A 12,679-nucleotide genomic window follows, 5' to 3' on the forward strand; every position below is an offset into this window, starting at 1 on the left:
CAAAACTGTATCTTTGCACTTAGCAATAATACAGCTTCTTAAGTAATCAATATTCTTTTTCATTAAGTTAGGACCACAGCTTCTTAATAAGCATCTTTGCTTATTTAAGTAACCAATATTCTTTTTCATTAAGCTAAGACCACAAATAAAATGTAAACAATAAAACCAATTACTGAATAAGCGAATATTGTAACTGACACTTATTGTAAGAATTAAGCAAATAAGAAAATTGTAAAAATAAGAGTAAATTGAAAAGGGACCAGTTATCCATCAGGATTACTCAAACTATTATATTTGATTTCTTCCGCGCGTTTTCGGAAAACTATATTTACGTTAATTGGCGCCCAACAACGTGGGGCATGTGTTACATTTGTTAAGTGATATCCTAGGCAAAAAAAGAGGGAGAAAGTAACAAGTATCCCTAGCCGAAAGGACAATCACAGTGACGCGTATCGTAACCGCAAACTATCAATGAAGTATCCTCTCGGAAGGAGAAAAGTAAAAAAAACAAGGACGAATATACCAATAACAAAATTAAAATTCCTAAATTCTATAAGTGAATAAATATTTTACAACAACACTAAAATTACTAAATTCCGCAAGTGAATAAATGTTTTACAAAACTTTAAAATTACTTAATTCCACAAGTGAATAAATATTTTACAACAACATTAAAATTACTAAATTCTACAAGTGAATAAATGATTTACATTATAAAAAAACCAGAACAAACAGAATAACACAAAACAGAAGAATTAATACATTGCACGCTAAGCCGAAGCGTTGCCAACGAGGGACACAATTAATCAAAAACAAAACGACCAGGGAAGCTATACAGCAATCAACACTGGCAAAGGAATTAAAACAGCCATCAACAAACGCTTTTAGAAAAGGACGAAAAGTAGTAAGTTAATACTTTAATATATTGTATTTATGATATATTTAATTTATAACAATAAAATTGTATAAAAATTTTGTGAAATAATACCATATAAAATATTTTAAGCCTAAGTACTGTGAGCATTGTAAATCGGAAACTTACAAGTACTCAAATTTATAAAAAAAAAACATGTTATAAATGAAGGCTCGAACAGCCTTACAACAAATACTTTGAATCCGCGATTCACCACCGCAAGGGGGACCCTCCGGTTTATAACATAAACTGAACTCCAGACCCTCAGAATAAAAGAGTTTCTTTTCCTAGAAAAGATCAAAAAATTATTTAAAAAAAAAACAAACTGAAAATATTAGTAAAGTAAAAAGTTCGTTCGGTTTTTTATTAATTTTTCAAAAGATGATAACTTTGTGTGCATTTCTCCGATTTAAGTCAAATATGTGCCGTTTTGTTCGTAAACATGTTGCCAACGAGATGCCAACTTCATTATACCTCTCGTAGAAGGCTGCGTCCCTATTGGCAAAAAACTCGGAGAGCCAATTTTCACAGGCCTCTCTTGAGGCTAACTTCTCACCATTAAGCGCGTTCGCCATGGACAGGAAAAGATGGTAATCACTTGGTGCCAGGTCCGGAATATAAGGTGGATGCATTAGGACCTCCCATCTGAGCTCTGTTGTCAGTAGACAGTTGTTGGCAGTAGAAGGCCGAATTGGGCGTTTGGCCATAGGGGAGCAGCTCGTAGTAGATGATTCCTTGCCAATACCACCAACCACACAGCAAAACCTTCCTGGCCGTCAATCCGGTCTTGGCCACCGTCTGGGCCGCTTCTCCGAGCTTTGATCACGACCGTTTGCGCTCGATGTTGTCGTAAGTGACCCATTTTTCATCGCCAGTCACAATCCGCTTCAGAAACGGGTCGATTTTGTTGCGATTCAGCAGCGATTCGCAGATGGAAATTCGGTCCATCATGTTTTTTGCGTTAGTTCGTGTGGCACCCAAACATCGAGCTTCTTTTTGAATCCAAGGTTATGCAAATGGTTCCAAACGGTTTTCTGGCTTATCTTTAGTTCCTCAGCAATTAAATAAGTGCTCACGTAACGGTCTGTTTCTACTATTTTCATGATTTTATCGCAATTTTCGACGACAGGCCTCCCGACGCGTGGTGCATCTTTGACATCGAAATTACCGGAACGGAACCTAGCAAACCACTTTTGTGCTACACGTTCGTTTACAGTATCGGGCCCATAAACTAAATTAATTTTTTCAGTCGCTTTGGCAGCTTTTTCGCCTTGATCGAAGAAAAATTGTAAAATATAGCGAATTTTCTCTTTGCTGGTGTCCATCTTTGCGCTCACAACGTACTGAGTCAATCAATCGAAAAACTGTCAAAGACAAACTTTTAGCACGAATAACACTAATACTATGGACAATAACGCCATCTCTTAGATAAAAACCGAACGAACTTTTTACTTTACCTATATATATATATTAAAAAATTGTATGTCTAAAATTTTGAAAGGTTTAATGAATAAAATAAAAAAAATTTTTGTACAAAACCTTGACAAATGACAGACGCCTCAAACAACAAAAAAGGAATAAAATTTTAAAAATCTTAAAGATGAAAACATAGAAGAAAATTTTTAATGGGAAATAATTCAAGTACACTAAAATACGAAAGGCTGTACTATTGTAACCATATCAATCAATCAACTAAAGTAATAAAAATGGCTCTAAATAGTGAGAACGAGAATCTCGTTGCTAGACTAATAACTGCACCAAATGCTTCTCTTAGATTGGACGTAGAGGAGCTGCGAAGGCAACTACGGGACTTAACACAATCAACTACAGTCGTTGATTATAAAATAGAAGTGATCGATCCACATATCAATTGTGATGAGTCACTTGAGGTGGTCAAGTCACTACCAGAATTTAATGGAAAACAAACTAAATACGTTAGTTGGAGGGAATCAGCCAATAACGCAATGAGCTCATATGTAAGGGGCAGCCGTAGATATTTTGCTGCATTAACTATACTAAGAAATAAAATTACAAATGATGCTAACGACATTTTATCCAATCACGGAACGGTTCTTAATTTCGATGCCATTTTGTCACGACTCGATTTTGCTTACGCGGACAAGCGACCAGCTCATATTATCGAACAGGAGATGATTTTGCGACAGGGCACTTATTCAATTATTGAATACTATAATAAGGTTAATGAAAAATTAATTTTACTAATTAATAAAACGATAATGACTTACGGATCGGATAGTGCCGTAAGTAAAGAATTAAACGCAAAAAATAGGCGGATGCGTTGCGTATATTTATAACAGGTCTAAATGGAAATTTAGGCAATATATTATTTTCACTATCACCAAGTGATTTGCCAAATGCGTTGGCAAAAGCACAAGCATTGGAATCAAATAATATGCGAGCAATTTTCGCATCATAATTCGGGAAAAATCCGAATTATTACAGACAACGTACTAATATCAATAACGGAAATTTCAACAATAATTTACGGTTTCCACAAACCCAATTTCAAAGAGGCTACAACCAAAGGCCCTTACAACAAAACATTCAGGCAAGACCTATCCCAATGGATGTCGATCCAAGTATTCGAATCCAAAACCGACCACATTATAATGTACAGAATACAAGAATAAATACTACAGGTAAACGACCATATGCCAGCGCACAACTAAGTAATCAACCACCACATAAAACACAAAAGATAAATAATATTAAAGAGGATAATTTTTTAGATCAAAAGTAACTCTGCCATATATTTTCTTACATGACAGGGTGAATGGCCAAAACTTTAAAATACTAGTAGATATCGGAGCAATAAGTTGCTATATAAACTCAGGAATTTATGAGAATAAAAACGAATTAAATATATATAAAAGAGTAAACACAATTAATGGATTTTCGATAACACGTTATTATCATTTTATTACTCTATTTGGTAAAATACAATTTTTTTATGAAATCGAAATTTTAGAAGCAGACATTTTAATTGGATACAAATTTCTGAGAGAAATTAATGCAATGATCAACTTGAAAGAAAAAAGTTGATAATAAATAATGAAAAGGAAGAAGACATATTTAGCTTAGGAAATGAATCTGAGCAACGTGAGAGTAAAGGAATTTTTATAGATGAAAACATTAATGGAAATATAATTACTTTGGGAGCAGAGACTCCTAAAGCGCCAGCTGAAGATTTATACCAGCACAATGAATATATTAAAATAAAAAATATATTGTGGAACAAAAAAGTTCTACAACGCCAGCCGATGGTAATACCGGCAACAAAAATAAAAAATATAATGTGGAACAAAAAAGTTCTACAACGCCAGCCCATGGTAAAACCGGCAACAAAAATAAAAAATATATTGTGGAACAAGAAAGTTCTACAACGCCAGTCGATGGTAATACCGGCATCAAAAATAAAATATATAATGTGGAACAAAAAAGTTCAACAACGCCAGTCGATGTACTTACCGACAATAAAGAAAATTATCTAAACAAAATTACTTTGGAGGAAGAATTCTCTGAAGCACCAGCCGAAGAAAATACCGGTATAAGTAAAGAAAAAATTGAATATTTGAGGAAAAAAAAAGAAATAAAATAAATCAAATACATTCTTCAATAACCGTGACCATTTCGAACGGTTATAAAGGCAGAAATCACGACAATAATTGAAAATAACAATAAACAAGTAAGGAAGGGCTAAGTTCGGATGTAACCGAACATTTTATACTCTCGCAAAGTCAAATGGTATACTCGTTTGAGATTTCTTTGTGGATTGACTGATATTTTCGGTAGAAGGTCAACTATAGGCACTGGGGCCCACATATTTAGTACTTAGAGGCTTGAACAGTTTTGGTTCGATTTAGACAATTTTTGGCCGCAAGGTGGCATACTTTAATTGCATTATTCACGCAAAGTTTTACCCCGATATAATCATTGTTACCTGATTTGCATAGTGGAAAGTGAAAGAACCAGATGGAATTGAAAATGGTGTTACATGGGAAGTAAGCGTGGTCGTAGTCCGATTTCGCCCATTTTCGCACTATGACATAGAAACATGAGAAGAACGTTATGCAGCGAATTTGGTTGAAATGGGTTGAGCAGATCTCAAGATATGGGTTTTCACCTAAAAGTGGGCTGTGCCACGCCCACTGTCTAATTTTGAACGCGGTTCCTATAAAGTCATCTTATACCATCTCAGAGATAAAATTTAATGTCTCTGGCGTGTTTAGTGCTTGATTTATCGCGCTTTTAGTAGTTTTTAACAGTACCGTTATATGGGGAGTGGGCGGAGTTGCTACCCGATTTCAACTATTTTCACACCGTCAATAGAACTGCTAAAAAAATTTGCTTCTAGTGAATTTTGTTATTATAGCATAAGCGGTTTAGGAGATATGCACAATAAACCTATTAGAGGCGGGACCACGCCCACTTTTTAAAAAAAAGTTTTAACTGCAGATGCCCCTCCCTAATGTGATCCTGTGTACCAAATAACAGTCTTGTATCTTATTGCGGAGCTTAGTTATGGCAAGTTATTTGTTTTTGATTAATGGCGTTTTGTGGGGGTGGCAGTGGTCCGATTACGATCTGCAATACCAGCCGTCTCACGGTACCATGAAACATGTCTACCAAGTTTCATAAAGATATCTCAATTTTTACTCAAGTTAGAGCTTGCACGGACGGACGGACGGACAGACTGTCACCCGGATTTCAACTCGTCTCTTCATCCTGATCATTTATATATATATAACCCTATATCTACCTCGATTAGTTTTAGGTGATACAAACAACCGTTAGGTGAACAAAACTATTATACTCTGTAGCAACAGGTTGCGAGAGTATAAAAATACCCATATCCCTTTCGCTAGATATGGAATCAAAGGAAGAATATATGAGTATGTAATATATTTAAAAGAAATAAGCTAAAGCCTAGATACAAGAAACAAATGATAAAAGAAGATTTAGGGAATAAGGTTACAATTAACTACTTGAATATATATTTTCAGATTATGATACCATTAATATTTCTAATATTAATTGTTCAAACAATGACGGACATTGTAGACTATACAAGAGAGGATTATTCCTATTAGAGGACTGAGACGTAGCTTTATATAATGGCTATGGCGACATTTTTCACATTAGTAATTTAACTTATTTTAGAGAACTTATAAATTCAGACAAAAGTTATAGTAATAAAAAATACAGATATAATAGTTTACAAGTGTTGAGGAATGTAAAGGAAGATGCTTAAGGCATATTGCGTACGCTCTAGATCTCTCTCTATATTTAAGGCGAGTGGCGAGTAAAGTGCAGTGAATCTACCGTATATACCTATAGGCGTGTTGAGCTTTCGATAGGTTAGCCGATGAAATCTTGTCCCTAATGTAGGTATGTAGAACTTTTTCGAGTGTCTTCAGAAGGAATGAAAACTATTTTATTTATAATTTTAAACTATTTCAATCAATTATTTTGTAGAAATACACAGAAAGGGGAAAAAATTGTTGAACCTATGGAGAAAACGGTAGTAAAACTAAAGTTAATGGACCATGGCAAGTGTTTCGAACATAAAGAGTCGATACAATCTACTATTTCTAGGAATACACTTTTTGTTTCTTTCAGTCATTTGTGTATTAATCCACTGTACGCAAAAACGGGTATTCATAATAGTTAACACCTCCTTTACAATCATAGATACATAACGTAATCTGCGCAAGCCCTAAACTAAAATAATTTAAAGGCCAAGGCGGTAACATGAAAATTCAGATCAAAACAGATGAACAGCGAAATGTTGACACCCATCTCCCGAGCTGGGTATAATTTTGACAACGTATAAATGTGAATACGTGAAAATAATTTATGTTCTTATTTGTTCAATACATAAATGATATTTCTAATGAAGAAAGTTCTTGACCTCTCCAGAATTTTTAATATTTATCGGAAATATTGCAAACTAAAATTAAGATAATGGAATTAAGTAAAAATAATATTTCTGTTGTTGTATATGGATATATAAGTATGTATGTGTGTGTGCGTACCAAATTCAAGTAGCGTGGTAGTAGCCTAGCCCGTTGCCTAAAATTCTCAATGAATAACAAGACTTTAATTTAATGAATTTTTATACCCTGAACAGGGTATATTAAGTTTGCCACGAAGTTTGTAACACCCAGAAGGAAACGTCGGAGACCCTATAAAATGATCAGCATGATGAGCTGAGTTGATTTAGCCATCTCCGTCTGTCTGTATATATACAATCTAGTCCCTTAGTTTTTTATGCTATCGATCTGAAATTTTGCACCTGTCCTTTTCTAACAAAGAAGCTGCTCATTTGTCAGAACGGCAGATATCGGACCACTATAGCATATAGCTGCCATACAAACTGAACAATCGGAATCAAGTGTTTGTATGGAAAACTCTTTCATTTAACGAGGTATCTTCACGAAATTTGGCACGGATTATTATTTAAGGCAACAATGTAATCTCCGAAGAAATTATTCAGATCGGATGACTATAGCATATAGCTGCCATACAAACTGAACAATCAAATGAAGTGCTTGTATGGAAAACTCTTTCATTTGACGTTGTATCTTCACGAAATTTGGCACGTATTATTATTTAAAGCATTAATCTAATCTCCGAAGAAATTGTATAGATCGAATGACTATAGCATATAGCTGCTATATTAACTGAACGATCCGAATCAAGTTCATGTAAGGGGCCTTTGTATTTGTGAAGGGTATTATAGCTTCGGTCTAACCGAAGTTAACGTTTTTTCTTGTTTAATTATATTTTTGTTGCACGCCTTTTTTATATTTATGCATATTTTTATAACAAATTTTAAATAAAAGTTTTGAATTTATTAAAGAAATAAAATTGTATTGTATATATTGTATAACATACTGCGCTAAAGAATTTTTTACTTGTGATTTACAGTCATAACTGACAAATTGCAGCTATGAAAGCTTTTCAGTCATAACTGACAATTTTCAGCTTTGATGGTTTTTTGTTCAGCAAGGACTGAGGAAAAGGCGTGGGAGTGAGCAGTGTAGATATATAGTGAATCAATTCCGAATATCCATTATTAAAACAAGATGCAAAATCACACACATGCGTTTGTTTACACCAAGTTTTTCCACAAGGCTCTTAAAAAAATTATAAATTTTGTTCTGCGCGCTGACAAAAATTTTCAGTAGAGACTGTCATGTTACCGGTCAGTTGACTGCGCTCGTAGGCACACTAGCTAAATATGTTTGTAATGTAATATATTGAAAGCATGTGTATTGCATGCAAACTATGCTTCTTTGTGTTTGTTTTGTATTGTCTCGTATTGTATATTGTATATGTTGTATGTGATATGAGATATGTGTTCTGGTAATAGTACTAAATATTTTCGTGTAAAGAAATCACCAGATCTTTATGAATGCTACATATTATTACATTTTACATCTGTATATATTATATAATAAAATAGCTAAATCATTTAAGCATAATTATCTTTTTATTGTTATATATATTAAATACATACATACATATTTACGAATAAAATCTTGTCCGAATTCTTGAAACATAGATGCATTTTGATGTATACTTAGTAACTTAAAAAAAGGTCCTCCATTCTATTCCAATCAAATATTTACAAATTTGTTTACAAATATGGAAATAAACAAAACATTCACAACTGTTTGAATTGTGATGGTTGCTTTCAGACGTCACAAATTTATGAGGAAATTGTCAGCTTTTGAGCTTTGTAATTTACGCCAGCATAAAGTAAACCTCACAAAATTTAAAAACCTTACAATAGTGAGGGTTGTGACTTTCTTGAGGTCATGTGATTAGGGCTGCAAATTGAAAATTTGATAACACCATAAAAAATTGGTTCACACTATCTCAACAGAGAAAAATGTTACCGTTTGTCTTACAGCCAAAGTACATTTTTTAACAACTGCCATCAGCAAAGAAACGAAGAGTTTGTTGTAATGTTCCATTGTATAATCCTAAGAAAAGAATCAGATGTTTTCCTATGTGTGGTACACAGCTGGGGTTACCTGATCGAAATCTTGCTTTCTTGACAGAGAGATGTAAATAAGAGGAATATAGTATAATACAATTACTTTTTGTAAACAGGTATTTGCAATGATAAACATCAATCGTCGCCTTGAATAATAATAATCAATAATAAAATAATAAACACTTTTTTTATATCATTTTGTTAAGTTTTTACACAAAATTTAAAACTTCCAAAGCTCATCACACGGTTGCAGAAAATACTATATGTTATAAATACTTTTGTTAAATTTGAAAACATTTCAAAATGGTTTGATACAATAAATAATATTTTAAACAAAAATATGTAAATTTAATCTTTAGGAATTTTAATAACCGAAAAATATTTTAATATGTAATAAAAGCATTCTTAATGTTATAAATTTTAAAACGTAACACGGCTACACACTGTAGCAGATTTGAGGCATTTGGACGTTTTATTAGTAGAAAATTAGTTGGCAACCCGTACCAAGTGTCCTTCTAGTAGTAGAATTATTGGGGCAACCCGTGTCAAATTTTTTTGTATGTATTAGTGAAAAACTTAGGATTGGTTACTTGTAGGTTTATACAATGCAATGTTCCTTCATCTCATTTAGTAAAAAACAAAATGATTACGAATGATTTAAACGAAAATAACTTATGAATATACAACAAACATTATTTTAAAGCCATTTAATTGTCCATAAAACTTTAGCTTACTTGATGTTAGGATGTTCCAATGGATTTAAGTGATCATGACGGCTTTTTCTTATGCGCAGCGCATCAGTTTTGGTCCCAACATTTTTGTCAACGTAATATGAATCAAAACTAATTTTAGTTTTTCATTAATTTTTACATTTAAAAAAAATGTTTCATGGTATGCAAAGAAAAAACATTTCATAAACAGTTATTTGATCTCTAAATATGTAGTAATGTGATCTCTAAAATGAACGCTTCCCTCAAGAATTAAAATTTCATTAGCTTGAATTAAAATTTTTCAAAGATTTCAACAAATTTTGCAAACATTCATTTATATTAAAAAAAACTGAAAATGGTAAAAAAAACTCTTTTATTTATAATTTTAAACTAAGCCGATTTCTAAAATAGGCCGGACATAAGCAGAGGAAGTGTTCAAGCATCTCTTCCATGCTTACTTCCATGCACTTTCTACATGTGTATTCGTCAATAATGTCCACACGGCTTGTTTGTGAAGCCAGTATGTTGTGACCTGTGACTAGACCAACAACCTTCCATCAGTCTTTTTGAGACCGTGTGATTAGAAAGCTTTCGTGTTTTATTTTCGCTCTCTTTCACATGATCTTGGTGATCCTGCATGGCCGAAACGCTCTTGCGTTTAGAAACACAGTGTATGTGCAGCCGCATTCCTGCAGCTACTATACGTTCTAGCTCCCTGCTTCTGCGGACATTCTCTGACGCAATGCGATGTGAGATTATTGCTTTAATTGCCCCTTGGCTATCGACGAATATATTGATGTTTTTATGTTTTTAGATATCTCAGCAACTTTCATGACCGCAAAGACTTCTGCCTGGAAGATACTGCAGTATGCTGGCAGCATGAAGGAAGATCCAGCCGTGGGAGTGGTTCATAGTGCTTCCGTTATGCAGAGAGCAGCGAGCCGCTGTATTCGCTCCAACGGTTTCCTGTATCAGATTTTGCTGGCAGCGTTCCACCCCACCAAAGCATTGCGGACATTCTCTGACGCAATGCGATGTGAGATTATTGCTTTAATTGCCCCTTGGCTATCGACGAATATATTGATGTTTTTATGTTTTTAGATATCTCAGCAACTTTCATGACCGCAAAGACTTCTGCCTGGAAGATACTGCAGTATGCTGGCAGCATGAAGGGAGATCCAGCCGTGGGAGTGGTTCATAGTGCTTCCGTTATGCAGAGAGCAGCGAGCCGCTGTATTCGCTCCAACGGTTTCCTGTATCAGATTTTGCTGGCAGCGTTCCACCCCACCAAAGCACCGTAAAGTAAGATTGACTTGACTACCACGTGTAACACCAATGCATAAGGATTAGTGATAGGCCCTATGTGTTGAACACCATGATCTTCCCCACATAACATAACATAACGAGTCGGTAAAATCTACTGTTTGGAGGAATACACTTTGTTCATGCGACTTCTGATCCCGCGACATTTTGCAACTAAGCACACAACCCACGGTACAACATCATACAACACAACACTATGCAACACCATAAACCCCCTACAACACACCATATCACTAACGAACACAAATACATACAAATAACCAACCACACTATACACCTACACTATGCACCCACACTTCAACCGCCGTCTTTTCTACCACCTGAATGATCTATAGGGACTAGTCAGACCGGGATGGGCTTTTTTTTCAATTTCATCCGTGACCTATAAGGTTCGCCCTTTATACGTTCCCGCAGAGTGGTTTTCGTCGGATAAAAAAGGGAAAGTGAACTTGTCAAATAAATTATTTTCAAAAAAAAATATTGTATAATAAAGTGAACTTTTCAAATAATAAATTTTTCTTAATAAAAATTATAATAAAATGAACTTTTCAAATTATAAATTTTACTCAAAAAAAAGATATAATAAAGAGTGCAAGTGAGTATAACACCGCACCCAAGGTGAAAAACTAAGTGAAACCACCTCTTTGAAAGGCACTTAAAGAAAAAAAAAGAAAAACCGTAAAAATTAAAGTGATTAATACATACACAAACACCACCACCAACCAAAAAAAAAATCAAAAACGAAAAGTACAAAAGTATTAATATATGAACATATATGCAAAAATACATACTTACAGTGGTTAAATAAAATTACAACAACGAGCGTGAAATCAATGGATATACAAAACTAACCAAAAAATCCCCAAAAATTAAAAACGGGCTCGATTTAACACAAACTAAGAGAAAAAATCAACATAAAGCATATGTATTTTAATTTAAAGTTTTAGCGGTATTTCGTTGGAAATAAATAACCGAAGAAAATAACTGAAAAAGAAAAAAATATACAGTATCTGCCTCAGCTTATTTTGTGTCTCCAAACACACCGTTATAGGTATTCTTTAAAAAAATTTTTTTTGCAAAATCAAGTATTCCTACTTACAATATTTCCAGCGATACCCCTTGCGCTAATCAAGCAACAAGCAGGATCGCTTATAACACATAAGCAAAGGCTAACAAAAACATACATATTACAGAAATAAATACATACAAAGGTGCATCAATACATAGTATAATACAAAGTTGCTTTCTCTGTCCCTATATCCCTGAGTGACTAGCGACCCGCTAGGCTTTGCACGGGTGCAATGCTGATACTAAATACATTACAGAAAAACTGTGAACGTTGTATATAAAAACATAGCGGCCCGCTCCGGCTTCACAGGGGTATAAAATATAAAGCCTATGTCACGCACTGAAAAAATTATTAAAATCGATCCAGTAGTTTTGATTTATTCATTACTGCCAGTGGCCCGCACGCGTTAAATTTGGAGTAAAACAATTCCCCTTTCCCCATGAAAATTTCCTGCTTTCTTTGGAATATCTAAATTCATACACTATATTTTTACTTCTTTACTTTTTACATTTTTCCCTATTTATTTTATTTTTACAACAAATTATATATTACAGAATGTCGTTATATACAAAGTTCACAGCTTTCTTGTCATTAGACAATACAAAGATGTTTTCTGTTGGCCATGTGAAAAACAGTCA

Source organism: Bactrocera oleae, chromosome 3, assembly GCF_042242935.1.
Source record: "Bactrocera oleae isolate idBacOlea1 chromosome 3, idBacOlea1, whole genome shotgun sequence".
In the NCBI taxonomy this organism is placed as follows: Eukaryota; Metazoa; Arthropoda; class Insecta; order Diptera; family Tephritidae; genus Bactrocera; species Bactrocera oleae.